This window comes from Hyla sarda, chromosome 6, assembly GCF_029499605.1.
Source record: "Hyla sarda isolate aHylSar1 chromosome 6, aHylSar1.hap1, whole genome shotgun sequence".
Taxonomy (NCBI): domain Eukaryota; kingdom Metazoa; phylum Chordata; class Amphibia; order Anura; family Hylidae; genus Hyla; species Hyla sarda.
Genome location: NC_079194.1, coordinates 45948290 through 45970607, shown reverse-complemented (window position 1 = coordinate 45970607; position 22318 = coordinate 45948290). Strand labels below are relative to the sequence as shown.

At 45.9% G+C, this 22318-nt stretch overlaps 1 protein-coding gene across 2 annotated transcripts in view; it reads right to left on the bottom strand.

Annotated features, from left to right (window-relative positions):
- Positions 1–3117: 3117 nt before the first annotated feature.
- Positions 3118–22318, bottom strand: part of FIRRM (FIGNL1 interacting regulator of recombination and mitosis) — a 105928-nt gene continuing 86727 nt past the window's right edge. For both annotated transcript variants that reach the window (XM_056523585.1, XM_056523586.1), the window contains one exon: positions 3118–4127. The gene's annotated coding sequence lies outside the window, so the exon portion shown is untranslated. The remainder of the gene's footprint in view (positions 4128–22318) is intronic.

The following is a 22318-nucleotide window of genomic DNA, read 5'->3' as shown; positions in this document are numbered from 1 at the left end:
AGGTTAAGTTTGAACTTGTAGCAATCCCAAACGTGTTTCGGGGTACCCGTAGGTGGTTTCCTTGACCCCTTCCTCAGTGGTGCATACAAGAGACTCAAGGTGATTGAGTCTCTTGTATGCACCACTGAGGAAGGGGTCAGGATACCACCTACGGGTACCCCCAAACGCGTTTGGGATTGCTACAAGTCCACACTTAACCTGCGGTTCACCTGTGTTTTTTATATATTATTTGCATATCCTGCTTTTAAATATTGCAAAAGGACTTATTCCTGGTCATATCCAGATTAATAGGACTGTCTACTCTGACAATTTCTGATCAAGGACTACAATTGCCAGCAGACCTTTACAACTCATTTTCCATCCAGAACGAGAGTCATGAGATCACGACCGGACTCTGCACCACTTCAAATCTCCCGCTAAGTATACCTGAAATCTCCGGAGCATATTGGGACGGAACACGGCCAAGGTCAGCTGACCTGTAATCAGCTGACCGATTACATCACACGCCGCTGGCTCTACATGCCGTTTGTGCCGGGCGCCATTCATCTTTACAGCGGAGCGAGCATTACCGGCAGGCAGCGAATCTAGGCTGTAAGAAGGGGCTAGACCCTGATATCAGGAGTCGCTACCTCCAGCCAGCCAGCCATCACTCCGGAGAACCACCAATTCCATCAAAGGGCGGTGAGTGGCACATTGTGCCAATACTTTTCTTCCAACAGGACTTTCATTATTACAGATACGTTGTATAGGTTCTGCTTGGCTATATTATACCATCTGATCAGAGACTTGATAATATATACAATATTTCGACAGATATAATGGGAGTGTCTGATGAGATTTACATTTTTACAGGATTCATAAATCATTTCCTCATCTGATACAAATTGAATCATACATTGGATTTTACAGGATACATTTTTTGGATCAGTTCTTTTTATATTTTTTCTGAGGATTTGGATCTACATTTATATTGCAGGACATTATTTTTGATGTATCTCAGTTACAGGAAAAAAATTTCTGTTACAGGCTAATTTCAATTATAGGACTATATTGTTTTTATATTGTTTTTCATTTCAGGACTTCATGAATTTCCATTTTATATAGTTTGTAATATGATTATATGGGTGAACCGCTTCACTATACGGTTTTTATTTTGATTGTAACTCCAATCATTCTCTGAAGCAAGCCTATATACCGCAAGGGCCCTGCGGAGGCAGAATTCTAGAGACACTTTTAGTATATTTGGTATTGTGTAATAAATAATATATATCTACTGGCATTTAATAATGTATTACTTTTATCCATAGCAAACTCATTTCTGTGGGTGGAACACAGAGGACTGATCTTTTTTGATATTGTTTTCAATTAATGATCTGCCCGCAGCTCCGGACCTGCAAGGAAAAAACGAGGCGCTGGAGATGTTGGCCGGGGAGGGAGGCACTTGACCCCGAGCCGGCCTGCGGCGCAAAGTGCAGGCCGGAGCCGCGGGCTCAGTTAATGACCAGCCCGCAGCTCCGGACCTGCAAGGAGAGAGGCGATCACGGCGCTGTGAGCTCACAGGAGACTGAGTGAAGCGCCGGAAGAGCGGGCGGGGAAGGACCGACCCGCCGAAGCGACGCGCCTTAGCAAAAGACTGCGGCCGTGCAGGAAAAGAACACACGGCCACAGTGTTAACCCCGAGGGCAGAGTTAACTCCCCCACTGCCGGAGAGCAGAAGGAGGAGACCCCCATAAAAGTTAACCCCCATCAAATTTAACCCCCCCGCCAGCCGAGCAGGGCCTGCGGAAGAGGGGAGGGAGAGAGAAGGGAACCTCACTGCAGCCACCATCCAACCCCCAAATAATAAAGAACCCCCCTCTGACCCCACAGCCAGCGGAAAGGTAGTGTGGGGGGGGGGGGGGAGAGGGAGGGGGGGATGAAAAATGAACCCCCAATATACTTACCCCAGGAGACCTCAATACTCCCCCTGAGGGACCTCCATGCCAGGCGTCTTCGACCAGCTGATGCCGCCTGCCTTTAGCCGCCATGGTGAACAGGGGTGAATGGGGGACCCGGACCCTAGGTACACCACCAGGCGCTGGCTGCTGGCGAGGAGGGGTTAACAGTCCATCCATGATGCACCATGCCCCTAGCTCGCATGTGAGGGATCAGGCAGCGCCATGCTCCTGTCGCCCCACGCTAGATAGAACAAAAAAGGGAGAGAAATTCTAAACTGAACCTGATACTAGGGAAAAAAAACTAAAGAAAGAGCAGGTCTGGAGAGCTGCAGAGCTGCGTCTAGTCTCCTCTGACACTAAGCTGAAACTGAGTTGCTCAGAGCCAGTAGGCGGGAATATCCTGCCGGGAGGAGCCAGCCCTGTTTTGTTTTTTGCCTAGTGTCAGCCTCCTACTGGCAAGCAGCATATACCCATGGTCCTGTGTCCCCCAATGAAGCGATCAAGAAATAAGATTGTTTCAACCATGTGATGCTTCATTAAACTCACCTGGGGTAAGTAAAAAGTGTGGGCAATATAAATCCCACCTGAAAGCATATAAAAAGGAGAGAAGTTCACTTAGTCTGTGCATTGTGTGTCTGTGTGTGCCAAACTAAGCATGGACAACAGAAAGAGGAGAAGAGAACTGTCTGAGGACTTGAGAACCAAAATGTGGAAAAATATCAACAATCTCAAGGTTACAAGTCCATCTCCAGAGATCTAGATTTGCCTTTGTCCACAGTGCGCAACATTATCAAGAAGTTTGCAACCCATGGCACTGTAGCTAATCTCCCTGGGCGTGGACAGAAGAGAAAAATTGATGAGATGTGTCAATGCAGTATAGTCTGGATGGTGGATAAGCAGCCCCAAACAAGTTCCAAAGATATTCAAGCTGTTCTGCAGGCTCAGAGAGCATCAGTGTCAGCGCGAACTATCCATCGACATTTAAATGAAATGAAACGCTATGGCAGGAGACCCAGGAGGATCCCACTGCTGATACATAGACATAAAAAAGCAAGACTACATTTTGCCAAAATGAACTTGAGTAAGCCAAAACCCTTCTGGGAAAACATCTTGTGGACAGATGAGGCCAAGATAGAGTTTTTTGGTAAAGCACATCATTCTACTGTTTATTGAAAATGAAATGAGGCCTACAAAGAAAAGAACACAGTACCTACAGTGAAATATGGTGGAGGTTCAATTTTTTTATTTTTTTTTGCTGCCTCTGGCACTGGGTGCCTTGAATGTGTGCAAGGCATTATGAAATCTTAGGATTGCCAACAGATTTTGGGTTGCACTGTACAGCCCAGTGTCAGAAAGCTGGGTTTGCGTCCGAGATCTTGGGTCTTCCAGCAGGACAATGACCCCAAACATACGTCAAAAAGCACCAGAAATGGATGGCAACAAAGCGCTGTCGAGTTCTGAAGTCCAGAGAGAGTGAGAGTTCAGCAATGAGTCCAGATCTAAATCCCATTAGAGATCTTAAAATTGCTGTTGGGAGAGACCTGGAGCAGTTTGCAAAGGAAGAGTGGTCCAACATTCCGGCTGAGAGGTATAAGAAGCTTATTGATGGTTATAGGAAGCGACTGATTTCAGTTATTTTTTCCAAAGGGTGTGCAACCAAATATTAAGTTAAGGGTGCCAATAATTTTGTCCAATTTGCTTTTTTCTTCCCTTTTTTGGTTTAGTTCCAATACACACAAAGGGAATAAACATGTGTATAGCAAAACATGTGATATTGCAATCCTTTTCTGTGAGAAATACTTCATTTTGTAGAAAAATTTCAGGGGTGCCAACATTTACAGCCAGAACTGTAAATGGCAGAGAAAGTAATAATATATAGATGAAGGCATGCAGCACGTGTAACTGTGTAAGTCAGAAAATAGCTGAAGCGGTGCACTTATCCATAAAAACAGGAAGATTCTTGCTTGACAATATAGTACATAAGAGATTAAAGAAGGAGAAAAAATAAAAAATAAACCACTACTTCATATACAAATCTAAGACATATTTTAATATGACAATGTCCAGTACTTTTTAGCTTATATCCATGTGTACATTTATAGCAGCAGTAGTGACAGTGAATGCAGTTGATACAACTGTGATATTCAGTATCTTCATTGGTCTTCCAAATACCAATCATTTTCAAAGTATCTGAGGGAAGAAAACAAACACCTTGTCATAGCATGCAACAATGTTACACAGAAGGCTAGATTCTACGGTATATATTACACTAGACAAGTGAACACGAAATCACAATCTTTCGATTTTAACACTATACATGGAATGATCTTTTGAATTATTGGGCCATCTTACTGGTTATTTTCACAATACGGAATTAAGTGAGGAAAATGTCTTTGCCTAAATGGGCACTGTCAATAAAATTTATTTTGCTATTGCACTCCTTATGGAAATTTTTTTTTTTTTTAATGTACCTTGTTTAAAAAAAAAAATTATGTTTTCTATGTCTAATTTGTATTTAAAAAACCTGCCACTAGGTGTCTCTCTACTTGTCCAGAGCACATTTCCTCCCATCTCTTGCACAGACTTTGGACTCCTGCTGGCCTGGCCGAAGTCCAAACACAGGAAATGCTGAGGAGGGGGGGGGGGGGGGCAGCCTTAGCCAATCATAGTTCATCTGACACAGACTCTTATTATAAAAATATAAAACTTTACAGAAATACAAACATTATTATAAACATAAATACAAACTTTCCGTTTCTAAAGCAAAACACAAAAATAAACATGACTAGCAATAACTATAACACAAAACCACCTCAGAACCATAATCCTGCCTAACCGGCCAGCCCAGCTATAATAACTCATGACACTACACACGCAACTTAAACTAGCTTTAATTAACACCAACACTCCTATTATGCCAAAATGAATTTTTTTTCCTTTTTTTATATTATAAATAACAGAAGTATAGCTTACCTCGCTATAACAAAAAAAGTAAAAAATTCAGCTTGACAATCATTTACCAAAAAAACATTTTTTCTTCTCCTTTTATACATAAATATAAACCACCCTACCCATAAACACACAACTTACCTAGCTACACACCAATAATTAATAACACCAGCTGACCTACACCAGTGATAAGAGGTGGCTAAAAACATAACTTTTAATTGTTACTCAATAAAAGATGCATATAGTACAAATAGTGCCGTTTTGTGCATGTACCCAATGATCTTTAAACCAGAGTAATACTACTAAAATAAGAAATCAATATTCCTTCATCAATAATATCCAAGTAGGGAGTGCTATAGTATTATACAAGCACATCCTAGTGGGGTCTCTTAATAATAACAGGTTGGGGCTACATTTTATCTTCGAGACACATGATCGGGAATTGGCCTTTTTGGACATCAAAATCTATAAAGATGTCAAGGGGGACCTGCAGACTACAATTTTTCGTAAACAGACAGCAACTAATAGCTTGCTGGGATGGAACAGCTGTCACCCAGTAAGCCTCAAAAGGGGCATTCCAAAAGGCCAATACCTCCGACTGAGGAGGAATTGTTCGAGTCTGAGGGTCTTCCAACAGGAAGCGGTTGAATTACGCAGAAGATTTAGGAATAGGGGCTATCCTGATTATGTGCTTCGAAGGGCCTACAAACATGCATTAATGACCCCACGGGAGACACTCTTGAGACCAAGCACGAAGGAAGTCACGGGCAATCAGTTACGGAAAATAGGTATCTTTGATAATGCAGCATCTGTGGTTCGGGAATCCTTGACGAAACATTGGAATGTTTTAAAGCTAGACAAGGATTTGGGAGAGGTTGTAGGTGAGAGACCCATGATTACTTACCGTAAAGGGCAAAGTATAGGAGACACAGTGGTGAGGAGCCACTTGGCTCCAATGAGGAGAGGGGCCAATACGTGGCTGGACAGATATGCACAACCTTTGGGCTGCTATAAATGTGGCAATTGTAAAGCTTGTGCATATGTGCTTAAGACAAAGGAGGTTACGAGTGATGTGTACGGTGGCAATCTGAAGATCAGGCAATTCATTAATTGTAGCTCGAGAGCCGTGATTTATTTGGCCCAGTGTCCATGCCCGAGCTATTATGTGGGTAAGACTCTACGGGAACTGCGTAGACGGGTTTTTGAACATATTGGTGACATCCGCAACAACAGGGATACGCCTTTGGCCAAACATATGAGGGAACATCATCCTAATGACATGTACAGTGCCAGATTTAGGGGTATTGAACACATACGCAGCTCTCCAAGAGGAGGGGATCTGGACCGTTTGTTACTCCAAAAAGAGTGCAAATGGATCCATAAGTTAAAAACCTATACCCCCCCACGGCTTAAATGAGCAACTTAATTTTTCATGTTTTTTGTAAAGATGCACTGGGTAGAGTTTTTATTGGAGGATCTAGGTAGATAGGGGAGACCCTAGTGGGCCTTAGAGATATACCTCCAATAGGAACTCAGGATCGTCAGGGTTTATAGGAGGTTCCAGAGCGGGGCCATCCATTAGGGGTGAAGCCGCATAGGCATAGGGCTGTGACATTAGGGACAAGTAGGGTGGTTATCACAACTAGGGCCCACCCAGTTGGCTCATTGTATAGCCCCCCGCACTCATAATCTCGTGCACATTGCCCCTCCCCTATTGGAAGTTACATGTGACTCCTGTTTTTTGACCCTGTCTAATCAATAAATTATTAACATAATGCATAATTTATTTGATTCTCACATAATGTGTGGTACCAAATATTTTGTTTCTAAATATTTGTATATGTATCTAGATTCCTCAGTGACAACCGAGATAACTATCTTGTTCCATATTAGAAATACCAGGATAATTCATTTACTGACCTTTATGAAAATGCATGGACCATAAACAGTTAACACGGCCGGCGTGTGCTGGTAACCTAGCACCGCCAGAGGACGCGTCGCCCAGGGAAGCAGGGGGCGGGAGCACCGGACGTGACGTGTTGGTCGCGCAGGATATAATGTCAGACGCCGGCTTGCCCGGCAGCGCGCATGGCTGGATATCAGCCGGCCTCTTCGCCACTGCGAGAGTGCGCGCCGCCGGTATATTCTATTGAAGTCACGGAACAGTGAGTACACTCCATATGGAGCATTTTCTCCTTACAGGTGGAATGGACAACTGAATATTGAATAGGGCCATGTCTCTCTTTTTTACAGGGCAGCCAATTGGAGGTGTTGAGTGGGTGAACGTTATGCTGACTGATTTAAACAAAGATCAGTTACATATGGCCATTTGTCTATACACGTTTTTCTTTTTCTCTTCTTTTGCAGGATAGGCCCCCATTGGCACCGGACTCTAGGAGACATATCCATATGGCTTTCTGTTGATATGTTTATATATCTAAGTACTGCAAACAAGAGGCCATCGCATGATATGCGCATTGGCATGCTGTGGCCCCTTGTGTGAGTCCGTTTAGGTGATACATATCCTGACGGTCTTCGGAGATTGACTTCTATGTTATCTCCCCAGATGACGTCGCTGAAATAAGCGATAGAAACGCGTTGGGCATATCAGTCACCACTTAGGATGACTGAGGGAGTAATTGTATGTTGAATGACCACTAGTTGGTTAGTTACATCAGGTTGAACGTGCTCTGACACAACCTTCTATATGTGAACGGATGTGCTTGTATAATACTATAGCACTCCCTACTTGGATATTATTGATGAAGGAATATTGATTTCTTCTTTTAGTAGTATTACTCTGGTTTAACCCGTACAGGACCTAGGGCGTATGGATATGCCTTCTGTACCTGGGTCTTAAGGACCCAGGGCATACCTGTAACCGGGGTGACTGCTGATATCGATCAGCAGGCACCCCGTGCAAATGCCCAGGGGGGTCATCAGACCCCCCCCATGTCGGTGATCGGCGCAAATCGCATGTGAATTCACACTTGCGATTTGCGCCGATTCCGGGTCATTCGGGTCTATGGTGACCCAGAATAGAAGGGGGATCGCGGGTGTCTAAGACACCCACGATTTCCCTGTAGCCATAGGAGTGAGGTGGCAGAGGTGCCACCCCTCCTATCTCTGCTATTGGTGGTCTAGACGCGACCACCAATAGCAGATTAGGGGCGGGGGGGTTTACTTTCATTTTCCCCGTTCTGCCCACCCACAATAGGCGGGGCAGAACGGGGAAATGACGGGGACCGAACGCCGAAGATCCACTTACCCGTCGGTGGAAGCTGCGGGACCGGATCGGCGGCGGCGATCGGCGCGGGCGGCGATGTCGTGCGGCAGAAGAGGACGGCTCCCTGGATCCGACGGAAGCCGGTAAGTTGCCTAGCAACATCTAGAGGGCTACAGTCTGAGACTGTAGCCCTCCAGATGTTGCAAAACTACAACTCCCAGCATGCCCAAACAGCTGCTGGGCATGGTGGGAGATGCAGTTTTGCAACAGCTGGAGGTCTACAGTTTAGAGACCACTGCACAGTGATCTCTATACTTTAGCACTCTAGATCTTGCAAAACTACAACTCCCAGCATGCCCACATAGCTGTTTGCTGTATGTGCATGCTGGAATTTGTAGTTTTGCAACATCTGGAGGTCCACAGTTTGGAGATCACAGTGCAGTGGTCTCTATCTGTAGCCCTCCAGATGTTGCAAAACTGCAAATCCCAGCATGCCGAAACAGCTGTCTCGGCATGCTGGGAGTTGTAGTTGCGATCCCTAAAGCTGTTGCATAACTAGATCTCCCAGCATGCCCTTCGGCGATCAGTACATGCTGGGAGTTGTAGTTTTGCAACAGCTATAGGCACACTGATTGGAAAATACTGAGTTAGGTAACAGAACCTAACTGAAGGTTTTCCAACCAGTGTGCCTCCAGCTGTTGCAAAACTACAACTCCCAGCATGCACGGTCTGTCAGTACATGCTGGGAGTTGTAGTTTTGAAACAGCTGGAGGTTTGCCCCCCCATGTGAACGTACAAGGTACATTCACACTGGCGGGTTTACAGTAAGTTTCCTGCTTCAAGTATGAGCTGCGGCAAACTTTTCGCCGCAGCGCAAATTTCTAGCGGGAAGCTCACTGTAACCCGCCAGTGTGACCGTATCCTAAAAACACTACACTACACTAACATATAATAAAGGGTAAAACACTACACATACACCCCCTTACACTGTCCCCCCAATAAAAATGAAAAATGTATTGTACGGCAGTGTTTCCAAAACGGAGCCTCCAGCTGTTGCAAAACAACAACTCCCAGCATTTCCGGACAGCCACTGACTGTCCAGGCATGCTGGGAGTTAAGCAACAGCTGGAGACACCCTGTTTGGGAATCACTGGCGTAGAATACCCCTATGTCCACCCCTATGCAATCCCTAATTTAGTCCTCAAATGCGCATGGCGCTCTCACTTCAGAGCCCTGTCGTATTTCAAGGAAACAGTTTAGGGCCACATATGGGGTATCTCCGTAATCGGGAGAAATTGTGTTACAAATTTTGGGAGCTTTTTCTCCTTTAACCCCTTATGAAAAGGAAAAGTTGGGGGCTACACCAGCCTGTCAGTGTAAAAAAAATTAAAATTTTACACTAACATGCTGGTGTTGTCCTTTACTTTTTATTTTCACAAGTGTTAAAAGGAAAAAAAGACCCCCAACATTTGTAACACAATTTCTTCTGAGTACAGAAATACCCCATATGTGGGCGTAAAATGCTCTGCGGGCGCATAACAAGACTCAAGAGTGAGAGCGCACTATGTACATTTGAGGCCTACATTGGTGATGTGCACAGGGGTGGCTGAATTTACAGCAGTTCTGACATAAACGCAAAAAAATAAATACCCACATGTGACCCCATTTTGGAAACTACACCCCTCACGGAAAGTAACAAGGGGTATAGTGAGCCTTTACAACCCACAGGTGTTTGACGAATTTGGATGGAAAAATGAAAAAAAAAAATTTTTCACAAAAATGCTGGTGTTACCCAAAATTTTTAATTTTCACAAGGAAACATAGGAAAAAAGCCCCTCAAAATTTGTAACCCCATTTTCTCTGAGTAAGAAAATACCCCAAATGTGGATGTAAAGTGCTTGGCGGGCGAACTACAATTCTCAGAAGAGAAGGAGCACCATTGGGATTTTGAAGATAAAATTTGTCCGGAATTGAAGGCTACGTGTGTTTACAAAGCCCCCATAGAGCCAGAACAATGGAACCCCCCACATATGACCCAATTTTGGAAACTACACCTCTCACGTAATGTAATAAGGGGAACAGTGAGCATTTACGCCCCACAGGTGTCTGACAGATTTTTGGAACTGTGGTCCGTGAAAATTAAAAATGTAATTTTTCATTTGCACAGCCCACTGTTCCAAAGATCTGTCAAATGCCAGTGGGGTGTAAAAACTCACTGCACCCCTTATTAAATTCTGTGGGTGGTGTAGTTTCCAAAATGGGGTCACGTGGGGGGGTCCACTGTTCTGGCACCACGGGGGGGCTTTGTAAACGCACATGGCCCCCGACTTCTATTCCAACCAAATTCTGTCTTCAAAAGCTCAATGGCGCTCCTTCTCTTCTGAGCATTGTAGTGTGCCAGCAGATCACTTGATGTCCACACATGGGGTATTTCCATACTCAGAAGAAATGGGGTTACAAATTTTGGGGGTCATTTTCTCCTATTACCCCTTGTAAAAATATAAAATGTGGGGGAAAACCAGCAATTCAGTGAAATTTTTTTTTTCTCATTTACACATCCGACTTTAGCAAAAAGTCGTCAAACACCTGTGAGGTTTTAAGGCTCACTGTACCCCTTGATGTGTTCCTTGAGGGGTGCAGCATGTGCTTTTTTTTGCTGTTCTGGCACCATAGGGGCTTCCTAAATGCGACATGCCCCACAAAAACCATTTCAGAAAAACTCACTTTCCAAAATCCCATTGTCGCTCCTTCCCTTCTGAGCCCTCTACTGCGCCCGCCGTACACTTGACGTACACATGAGGTATTTCCTTACTCGAGAGAAATTGGGCTACACATTTTAGGAAGATTTCTCTCCTTTTACCCCTTGTAAAAATTCAAAAACTGGGTCTACAAGAACATGCCAGTGTAAAAAAATGAAGATTTTGAATTTTCTCCGTCAATTTGCTGCTATTCCTGTGAAACACCTAAAGGGTTAACAAACCTTTTGAATGTCATTTTGAATACTTTGGGGGGTGCAGTTTTTATAATGGGGTCATTTTCGGGGTATTTCTAATAAGAAGGCCCTTCAAATCCACTTCAAAACGGAACTGGTCCCTGAAAAATTTTGATTTTGAAAATTTTGTGAAAAATTAGAAAATTGCTGCTGAACTTTGAAGCCCTCTGGCGTCTTCCAAAAGTAAAAACATGTCAACGTTATGATGCAAACATAAAGTAGACATGTTGTATATGTGAATCAATATATAATTTATTTGGAATATTAATTTTCCTTATAAGCAGAGAGCTTCAAAGTTAGAAAAATGCAAAATTTTCTATTTTTTCATCAAATTTTGGAATTTTTCACCAAGAAACGATGCAAGGATCGACAAAATTTTACCACTAACGTAAAGTAGAATATGTCACGATATCAGAATGAAAGGTAAAAGCATTCCAGAGTTATTAATGCTTAAAGTGATGTGCAAAAAATGGCCGGGTCCTACAGTGAAAATTGGCTGGGTCCTTAAAGGGTTAAAGATCATTGGGTACATGCACAAAATGGCACTATTTGTACTATGTGCATCTTTTATTGAGAATAACAATTAAAAGATATGTTTTAAGCCACCTCTTATCACTGGTGTAGGTCAGCTGGTGTTATTAATTATTGATTATTGGTTTAGAGGTTATTTTGAATAGATCGGTCGTGTACAGGACCTTATTGGTGTGCAGTCTGTTGTTTGCTAGCTACACACCAACACACATGCTATGCTAAACTATACTTTAAAAATTAAATAAATAAAAAAATAAAATAAAAATAAAAATTTAAAATAAAAAAATATATGAATCACACTACCCCCAAACACACAACTTACCTAGCTACGCACCAATGAACATATACTAAACTATACTGCATTTTTTTCCCCTAGCATAAATAACAGAAATAAAGCTTACTTCGCTTTAACAGAAATAATTTTAATAATTTTTTTTTATATAAATATATATAAACCACACTACACACAAACACACTACACACCAACACACATATACTAAACTATATTACACATTTTTTTTTAAACCTTTCTCCTAGCATAAATAACAGAAATAAATCTGGACTTGGACAGATGTTATTTACAATTTTTTTTCCCCTTCCCCCTCTCCATTTTCCCTTCTCTCCGTAACAGCTTAAGCTGGTCCGACTGCCATAACTATACCCCCATAAAGATTATATATACAATATACACACAATATATACAATAAATACACACAATAAAATAATTAGTGACAATAACCTACTTCACTAAATTAATTCTAACTATACCCATCACCCACACCACCCCCACCTGGATGAGGGTCAGAGTCCGATATGGTTTTGAACAGCAAAGTCTTGTCTTACTGACCCACACCAGGCACCCAAAAAAAACATGAAGTCCGAACATGAGTCCTTTCTTGCCCAACCCAAAGTCCCCCACCCAACCTAACTAAGACCCAACCACCTACCTATACAGAACAACATAACAAAAACATAAAATACTACAAAACAATGCAAACCCTTTATAAAGCCCAAGTTCAGTGCCTGTAAGCCCTTTATCAACCTTCACGTTCTAAACAAAACAAAAGGCTATGGTGTCCATGCATTAGCCCACCACCAGGATTGGAGGATGGCAATCCTGATATGAATTTGAACTCTCTCCCTAACTCTACCCTATCTCTCACTCTATCGCTATCTCTTCATTAAACTAACTCTACACTTACCCTAACCCTGTCCCTATATCACTGCCCCTAATCAAAATAAACGTACCTGGCCCAAAAGGCCTAATACCTAGGGCACATCAAAAGAAAACCCTCTCCATAGGAGAGAAGCCCTACTGGTACCAAGACGGCCATACTCCAAAGACCTGATCTTCCCGAGGTCACCGGTTATATTCCTACAGACCTCCACCTCGGAGAGGATTTTCTGTTGGGTCGACACTAAACACTGTGCGTTCCACGTGTAGTACCTAACCACTAAACTAACTAAGAATAAAGTGCCCCGGTCTCGGCCACCCAGAGTCCTGAATGCCCCATAAGCCCACTCTGGATAGGTAAGGCTAGCAAGTTGACTCCAGCCGATGGAAGCACCCACCCTGTTGTAAACCCCTATATTAAAGGGACAATGAAGCAGGAAGTGGTCCATGCTTTCCAGCGTGTCCCCGTACTCTTCTCGGGGACATCCCCGGTCATCAGAGTTCCTTTACTTCAGATTGTCCCTCACATATATCTTACCCTGAAAGCAGCGCCAGGCCAAGTCCCAAAACTTCTGGGGGATCCTTTTCATGTTCAAAAGATACAATCCCACCATCAGATCCCGACCTGGGCAGTCCCAGAGCACCAGAGTCTTCTGGAAGTGGGTCAACAGAACCCGTTTGTCAAGGAACTGCCTTGACTGGGTCCTGATCTCCCACACTCCCAGACCCCACCAACGTATCGCCTTCAGAGTCGGGGTAGCGTAAGCCGGAAGATATCTATGGGGCGTACGGAAGTCCTTCACTCGCCCTCCTCTCTCCCATTCTCGGAAGAAAGGCTGAAACCATTCCCTGCAGGAGATAACCCACGGAGGAGCCCTCTCTTTCCAGAGGTTTGCGATGTTAGCTTTCAAGAAGGTGTTCGTAAAGAACACCACAGGGTTTACCATAGATAAACCCCCTAGTCTCCTCGTGCGGTACGTAACCTCCCTCTTGACTAGGTTCATCCTGTTTCCCCATAACATCTGGAAAAACAGGCTGTAGATCCTAGTGTAGTAAGCCTCTGGTAAGATACATACACTGCCCAGATAGATAAACAAGGGGAGCAGGTACGATTTGATCAGGTGTACCCTTTCCCTGAGGGTCAAAGACCAACCCTTCCACTGGTTCACCCTCTGAGTGGCATCCTGGAGCTTACCATCCCAGTTTTTGGTGGGATAATCATCCTGGCCAAATGTGATGCCTAAGACTTTTGCTGATTCCTGGGGCCCTGGAAGGGTGTCCGGGAGATCAAACGTGGGATCCCCCCCTCCCAGCCAGAGACTCTCACACTTATCCCGATTGATCTTGGACCCGGATGCCTCCGAGTAGCGGTCCACCTCCGACATCACCACATCGACCTCCTCCCTCGAGGAGACGAAAATAGTGACATCATCAGCGTACACCACCACTCTCTAGGTGACAGCCGGCTCCGCCAGACTCATCCCGACTCCCGCCAATGGTCCGCGACTCAACCTCCTAAGGAAGGGATCGATCGCGAACACATATAAGAGCGGGCTCAAAGGACAACCCTGACGGACTCCGGACCCCACCTCAAAAGAGCGGCCAGACCAACCGTTCACCAGAGGGAAACTCTCTGCCCCTGCATACAAGATCTTAAGCCAATTAACAAAAGTACTTGGTAAGCCACATCTCAGGAGGACAGACCAGAGGTACTCATGGCTCACCCAATCAAATGCTTTGGCCTGATCCAAGGACAGCAAGTACCCCTTCCAGAGACCTGCACTACTCCGCTCCACTGCCTCCCTGACACTAAGGACAGCACTTAAGGTGCTTCGGCCTGGAACAGTGCAGTGCTGGGCCTCCAAAAGGAGCCGGGGTGCAAACTTCCCCAACCGATTAAACAGTATCTTAGCCAGAAGCTTCCTGTCCGTATTGAGAAGAGCTATGGGCCTCCAATTCTCAATACGGCTGGGATCTTTACCGTTTGAGAGAAGAATCAGGGCTGACCTCCTCATTGACTTCGGCAGAGTGCCCGAGGAGAGACACTCATTGAATACCTCAGTCAAGAGGGGAGCTAAAGACTCCTTAAAGGTCCTGTACCACTCAGATGTTAAGCCATCCGGACTTGGCGACTTCTTAGGGGAAAGCCCCTTGATCGCCAGTCTCACTTCCTCTTCTCTGATCTCTTCTGCCAAAATGCCAAGAGAGGGGTCTATCCCTGGCTCAGGAATGGCTTCAGGGAAGAAACCCGACATCACATCCCCATCCAGATCCTTCCTTCCCAAGAGGTGCAAGTAGAAGGATCTGACAACCTCCAAGATCCCTGATCTGGACCGATTCAGAGATCCTGTACTATCAATCAGTCCTGAAATGATTTACTACTCACTGACATCTTGCAGTTTCTGTAAGGGTCGGGCGAGCGGTACATCCTGTAATCACTCTCAAAAACCAAAGATGCGTGCCTATCATACTGACACCTCATCAGCAAGGACTTCACTCTGGAGATATCCTCTTGGCTACCTCCAGTCGAGACGAGAAGCTCGAGTTTCCTCCTTAGACCCTGATACAGGCGGTACCTGTTCAGGGACCTGAGGCTCGAGAGCTGGCTGAAGAACCCCGCAACCCGCTTCTTGAATATCTCCCACCACTCCAGCTTATTACTACATAGATCCAGTAAAGGTACCTGAATCTGAAGAAAATCCTCAAAGGACTGTCTTAACTCCGCTTCCTCCAGGAGGGACGAATTCAGCTTTCAATAACCTTTACCCATCCGGGGGGTCTCTGAAACATTCAAGGAAAACAAAATCATACAGTGATCAGAGAACTCCACCTCAACCACGGACACTGCAGAAGAGACGGCTTCCTCCTTCAAATATAACCTGTCTAACCTAGACCTGCTGCTACCTCAATGAAAGGTGAAACCCGCGTGGCCCGAGGGGCTCCGGATGTGGGCATCCTCTAGGCGAGCTTCCCTAACTATATTATTGAGGGCCACACAGTCATAAGTAAGCGGATTATTGGAACCTCTCCTATCTTGGGACCTCGCGACATTATTGAAGTCCCCTCCAAAAACCACTTGCCGACTCGTAAAAAGAAAGGGCTTAATCTTCATAAAGAGATCCTTACGGGCCCACCTGGTTTGTGGGGCATAGATGTTAATAAGCCGGAGCTCCTGTCCCTTCATGAAGACATCTAAGATCAGGCACCTCCCCATTTCTAACTCAATAACCCGTCTGCATTCAACCGGAGCAGTAAAAAGGACTGCCACCCCACTATACGGCTCAGCCGCAAGAGACCAGTGGGAGGTACCGCACCTCCACTCTCTTCTGGCTTTAACCAGAGAGGCTAGATCTGACAACCTGGTCTCTTGTTAAAGGAAAATGTCGGCTTCAACACGGAGAAAATCAAAGGCTGTGAATCTAGCCATATCCGACTTAATACTGGCACAGTTAATAGATACCAGCGTCAATGGGGAGAGTGCCGCCATCCTGAGTGATTGAGTTAGATGGCCTACTATCCCTTACACCTTCTTCCTCTCCTTTACCGCACCCCCATCTGAGTCAGAGGAAGACCCCTTACTCCTTTTAAGGCTCTGGGATAAATCCATCCCAGGATCTTTATCTTTGGAATCCAGAGTTGCCTTCCCCCCTGAGGAAACCACCTCAGGGGTAGAAGGCTCGGCACCCCCTGGAGGCTGCACCACCTCCTGCCCCTCTTCCTCTCCCTCAAGAGGAGGAGGCGAGATAGTATCCCCGAGGGCCTCATACCGATTCGAGAGGACGATCAGAGGGTCGGAGACTAGGATGTTCCTTTTCAGGTCTGGGGCTGTAACAGAAGAGGAGGACAGAACCTCCTTACTTTTTCCCTTTTTTCTCCTCCTCTTCTTTTTACGGTCACCATTTAGTTTCTGCCCTCCCTCCTCCTCCTCATCCACTGTTTCGTATTGGGAAGAACTGGAGGAGAGGGCAATCTCACCCTCCTCTTTGCAAATTCTCCCGACCTCCTCATCCAACTCAGTCTCACCCAAAACCTCAGATTGCTGACCAACCGAGCCCGTGCCCAGAGAGGGACCCAGAGCTACCCCTGGCACCTGGGAATTCTCCTGGACCCTCTCCAACCTGTGCTTCTCCCTCACTGGTTTTGGTGCCCCTTCTCCATGGCTGGTCCCCCCCCCCCCCCACTGAGGCAACCGACAGGCTCTCCCCAGCAGGAGCGGTCGCAGCATAGGAAAAGGAGCGCGGACACCGGCTGAAAGGGTGACCTAAGTCACCACACAAGTTACACCTAATCTGCCCACAGGTGGCTGCCAGGTGACCCACCCCACAGCAGAGGGCACATATCTGCTGAGTGCAGTTTGCACTGAAATGGTTTGGGTCACCACACCTGTGACACAGCTTCGGCTGCCCTTGGTAGAAGATCTGAATCCTGTCGCGTCCAAGGAAGGTGGCTGAAGGGATGTGGGTGACTGTGTTCCCTGAACGCCTGAGACAGACGGAAAACGTCCAGGCCCCAGACCAGATCCTGTGTTCGTCAAAATTCTTTCGGGGGACGTCCGTCACCTCCCCATACCTGCCCAGCCAGGTCATGATATCGTAGCATGAAAATGACTCATTACGGGTTAATACGGTCACGTTCTTCACCATGCTTTGGCGGGATACTGCTTTTACAGCAAAATCCCGCCATCCGGGCTCGTTCTTCATCAGCTCATAATTAGACCAGAAAAGATCAAGTCCCTCTGGCCTAACAAAGCTGACGTCAAACTCAGAGGAGCCGAACAGGTGGATCAGGGCAAAGATGTCCCTAGCCCTGAAACCCATCTGGAGAAGAAGCTCCACCACCTTGCCCCTTGGGGGGCATGTATCTTTGCCAGTCCACACCAGACGGGCCACATTCCTGCGGCCTGCCTCCTGCCCGGGTGTATGGAGGGACCATACAATCTCCCCATCTTTTTCTCGTAATGCTCCAAGACCATGTCTCTCCACCCAAAAAGACAGGTCCACCCTCCTTTCCCTCTACCTGGAGCGTCCTCTCTCCTCTCCTAAGCGCCTCCAGGAGGTGCCGCTGCAAGTGACCATTTCCAGATTCCAAAGGTAAAGAACTCACTGAACTTCCCGAACCCCCAGCCGCCACACTTTCATAACTCCTGGCGACTGGGGGGGGCAGCCGGACCAGACCCCGACACACCAGAGCCACCAGCACTAACACCACAATCATTCCTCCCATCCATAACACTCCTCCTATTCATACCACTACCACTCCTCTCATCCACAGCACTTCCACTCCTCCCATCTGCACCACTATCACTCCTCCTATTCACAGCACTACCACTCCTCCCATCCACAGCACTAGCACTCCTCTCATCAACAGCACTACCACTCCCCCCCATCTACAGCACTAGCACTCCTCTCATCCACAGCACTACCACTCCTCCCATTCAGAGCACTACCCTTATTCACAGCACTACCACTCCTCCCATTCACTGTACTACCACACCTCTCAACCACAGCACTACCACTCTCATCATTCACACAGGTATTACTAAACCCTTTTAGTGTAGTAGCTCTTTCACACTTACTTTTGACTGAGCTGGCTGGGATATATTGTAAGGTTGCTGGCTTGCGACAGACTGCTGGTGCCGATGTCACTAACTCTGCCTCTGACATCACATCTCTGCCACTGATGTCACCATCTCTGTTTTCCGACGTCACTTCCGTGAGCAGGGCCGCCCCTCCTCCTACACCATGTGACGTGCAGGAAATCCCCTTCCCCACAAGGGAAGTTTCCATTATGTCTGCACTTGCCCTGAACGACCGCATGGACTGTCCAGCTGATGCCTGGACACTCCCCCCCCTCACAGGGGAGTGCCCTGCAGCACCAGCAATGCCCAGGGGACCGCCCCCCACTTTAGACCTGTCCTGCCCTTCCCTACCGACAGGACAGGAGGGCTTCTCAGCATCTCCCTCTGCCATCTTGGATTCCACACTGTACCCCCCGTGCTGGCCCGCTCTACCTCAGAAGCGGGGTCTTGCAGAGTAGGGGGCCCAGCAGCCTGAACCGACTTCTCAGCCAGCCCAGACTGCTGGAAAGGACATAAAACAAACTCGGTAACTTCTCCCATTTTCCTTTTTTTGCTCTTCTGCCCTTTCTTTCTCCCTCCTTCAGGGCCCAGATCCTCACCAAAGGAAAAGTTCTGGAAGTGGGGGGATTCCTGCAGGATGATGGCCCGGAGCATTCCGCCATCACTGTCCTCCTCGCTCTCATCGGATGTCACAGGTAAGGCCACCATTTGGGCAGCAGCAAGGTGGTCTTCACTGAGGGGGGGGGGGGGGTCAGGGGTGACACAGGCAGCTGGGGTCCCACTGTCCAACACCATACTCTCCACCCTCACCTCAGCCTCTCTAACTACCTCCAACTGCTCCTCCACCTCCTCCTCACCGCCACTACTCTCCCCATCATCCACCACCTCCTTACCTGGGGATTTCATGGCGGTGAATCTGTCCCCATTTTGCAGTTTTTCTTTTAACAGTCCACTGCCTTCCAAAAGGACCTTCCTCTCTTCCAATGCCTCAATCTCTGCTTTGCGGGCTTTTATTCCCACCCTCAGCTCGGGTCGTTTCTTCTTGGGACCCCTGTCAGCCAAGTTCTGGGCCAGGCGCAAATCCTCCCTGGCAGCCCTTAGCTCTTTCCCACAGCGGTCATACTCTAAACCAAACCGTCATCCTTGAGCAGTAGATCTCCATAGACTCTTTCGGGTCTCGGTTGCCCCACATCTCGACCGTCTGCAGGCTTTTCTTGGCCTTATTGCCTCTAGTGGCCTTTTCATTACTTGCCGTTGCCTGGGTAGCAGGGCCCACATTACTGCGATCCCTGCTAGATTTTCTTCCACAGGCCGGAAGACTGGCTGTAGATAGCTTCTCTCCACTCCCCGCCAGCCTGGAATGGGAAGTAGAGGCCCGGGACTCCCGGGGCTACATGCAGGAAGGACCTCCCCAGGAGCCTGCCACACTCCTGGGAAAGGCGGATAGAAAACGCTGCCTCTGTACTCTGGAAGTCCTGGAGAGCTCAAAAGGGACACACCTGACAGCTGCACACACTGAACTGCTCTGGGCTGTGTGTAGCAGAGTGAGGGAGGAAGTTCTCCCCTGTATGGCATCAGATGATGTCACGCCTGCTTGGGAACGCCCCTTCCCAGTCTGAATCTGACTGAGCAGAAAATACAGAGCAATTTCAAGGTAGAAAATTAAACAATAATAAAAATAAAGGCAGGGGGTGGTTTATCATGATGGGGGTAGTGAACTGGGAGGATTATAAAATTTAACAAGATTATGACAAGAACTCTAATTCCTCTAGGGACTCGCATGGTATACAGTAGAAATTATGCCGAATCAGACCCTTTTTCCACGTCAGCGGAAATAAGCAAAGGATAAAGGGTAAGTGACACCACATTTGCCCTACTGCAAATAGCAATACCTTTGTAATGTAAAGAGATTCTGTAAAGTAAACATACCCTTAAAGTACAATTTATTGGAGTAATTAACCCCTTAAGGACTCAGGGTTTTTCCGTTTTTGCACTTTCGTTTTTTCCTCCTTACCTTTTAAAAATCATAACCCTTTCAATTTTCCACCTAAAAATCCATATTATGGCTTATTTTTTGCGTCGCCAATTCTACTTTGCAGTGACATTAGTCATTTTACCCAAAAATGCACGGCGAAACGTAAAAAAAAATAATTGTGCGACAAAATCGAAGAAAAAATGCCATTTTGTAAATTTTGGGGGCTTCCGTTTCTACGCAGTGCATATTTCGGTAAAAATTACACCTTATCATTATTCTGTAGGTCCATACGGTTAAAATAATACTCTACTTATATAGGTTTGATTTTGTCGCACTTCTGGAAAAAATCATAACTACATGCAGGAAAATTTATACGTTTAAAAATGTCATCTTCTGACCCCTATAACTTTTTTATTTTTCCACATACAGGGCGGTATGACGACAAATTTTTTTGCGCCGTGATCTGAAGTTTTTATCGGTATGAGTTTTGTTTTGATGGGACTTTTTGATCACTTTTAATTCATTTTTTAATGGTATAAAAAGTGACAAAAAATGCGCTTTTTTTGACTTTGGAATTTTTTTGCGCGTACACCATTGACCGTACGGTTTAATTAATTATATATTTTTATAGTTCGGACATTTACGCACGCGGCGATACCACATACGTTTATTTTTTTTTACACTGTTTTATTTTTTTTATGGGAAAAGGGGGGTGATTCAAACTTTTATTAGGGAAGGGGTTAAATGACCTTTATTAACACATTTTTTTAACATTTTTTTTGCAGTGTTATATATACCTATAACACTGCACACACTGATCTTTTACACAGATCACAGGCGTGTATTAACACGCCTGTGATCAGTGTTATCGGCACTTGACTGCTCCTGCCTGGATCTCAGGCACGGAGCAGTCATTCGCCGTTCGGACACTGAGGAGGCAGGTAAGGGCCCTCCCGATTTCACCGCGGCGGTCTCGAACAGCCCGACTGAGCAGCCGGGTCACTTTCACTTTCGCTTTAGAAGCGGCGGTCAGCTTTGACCGCCACTTCTAAAGGGTTAATACCGCACATCGCCGCGATCGGCGATGTGTGGTATTAGCTGCGGGTCCCGGCCGTTGATGAGTGCCGGGACCGACGCGATATGATGCGGGATCGCGGCGCGATCCCGCTTCATATCGCGGGAGCCGGCGCAGGACGTAAATATACGTCCTGCGTCGTTAAGGGGTTAAAGGCCGGATGTCAAAATACTGAAAAAAAAAAAAAGGTCTCAGAGGAGGATGAAAAAATGTTGCAGGAGATTTGGGGATTAAAACACTTTGGTCATCTGTTTACAAGTGTAATTTACTTGGACTACAGTCTAAAGATGTGTCACGCTTATCTAATAACATGAGTCATTGTGATAAATCTGGCAAATTTTGTAGACTGTCTAGTTGAGAGGTTTCCAAACTTTTCATGTTCGTGGCAAACTTTTAAAATGCAAACTTTAACGACACAATAATTCAGTCTTAAGCTAAGTTTCCACTTGGTTTTTTTCTGGCAGTTTTTGGAATACTGCCACTGCAGTTTTTGAGCCAAAGCCAGAAATGTATTCAAAAGGAATAGGACACATAAAGGAAGGATTTATACTTCTCCTCCCTTATGGATCCACATCTGACTTTGGCTCAAAAACTGCCAGAAAAAAACCAAGTGGAAACTTAGCCGTAGGAGTGTGTGTAAGGATGTCTTAACTCCTACTCCAACCTGCTGTGATTGAGACACTTCAAGCCAATTATACATACAGAGTATAAGCAGTACCTGTACAATCCCTTGACCATAGTGTGCATACACCAATACAACAGAACTGCATGCTAGCTTGTATTGCTAATTTTTGTGTGACACCCCTACAAACTATAGCTGACACACCGACGTGTTGTAGCACAAAGTTTGGAAAGCTCTGGTCTAGTTTAAAGGGAACCAG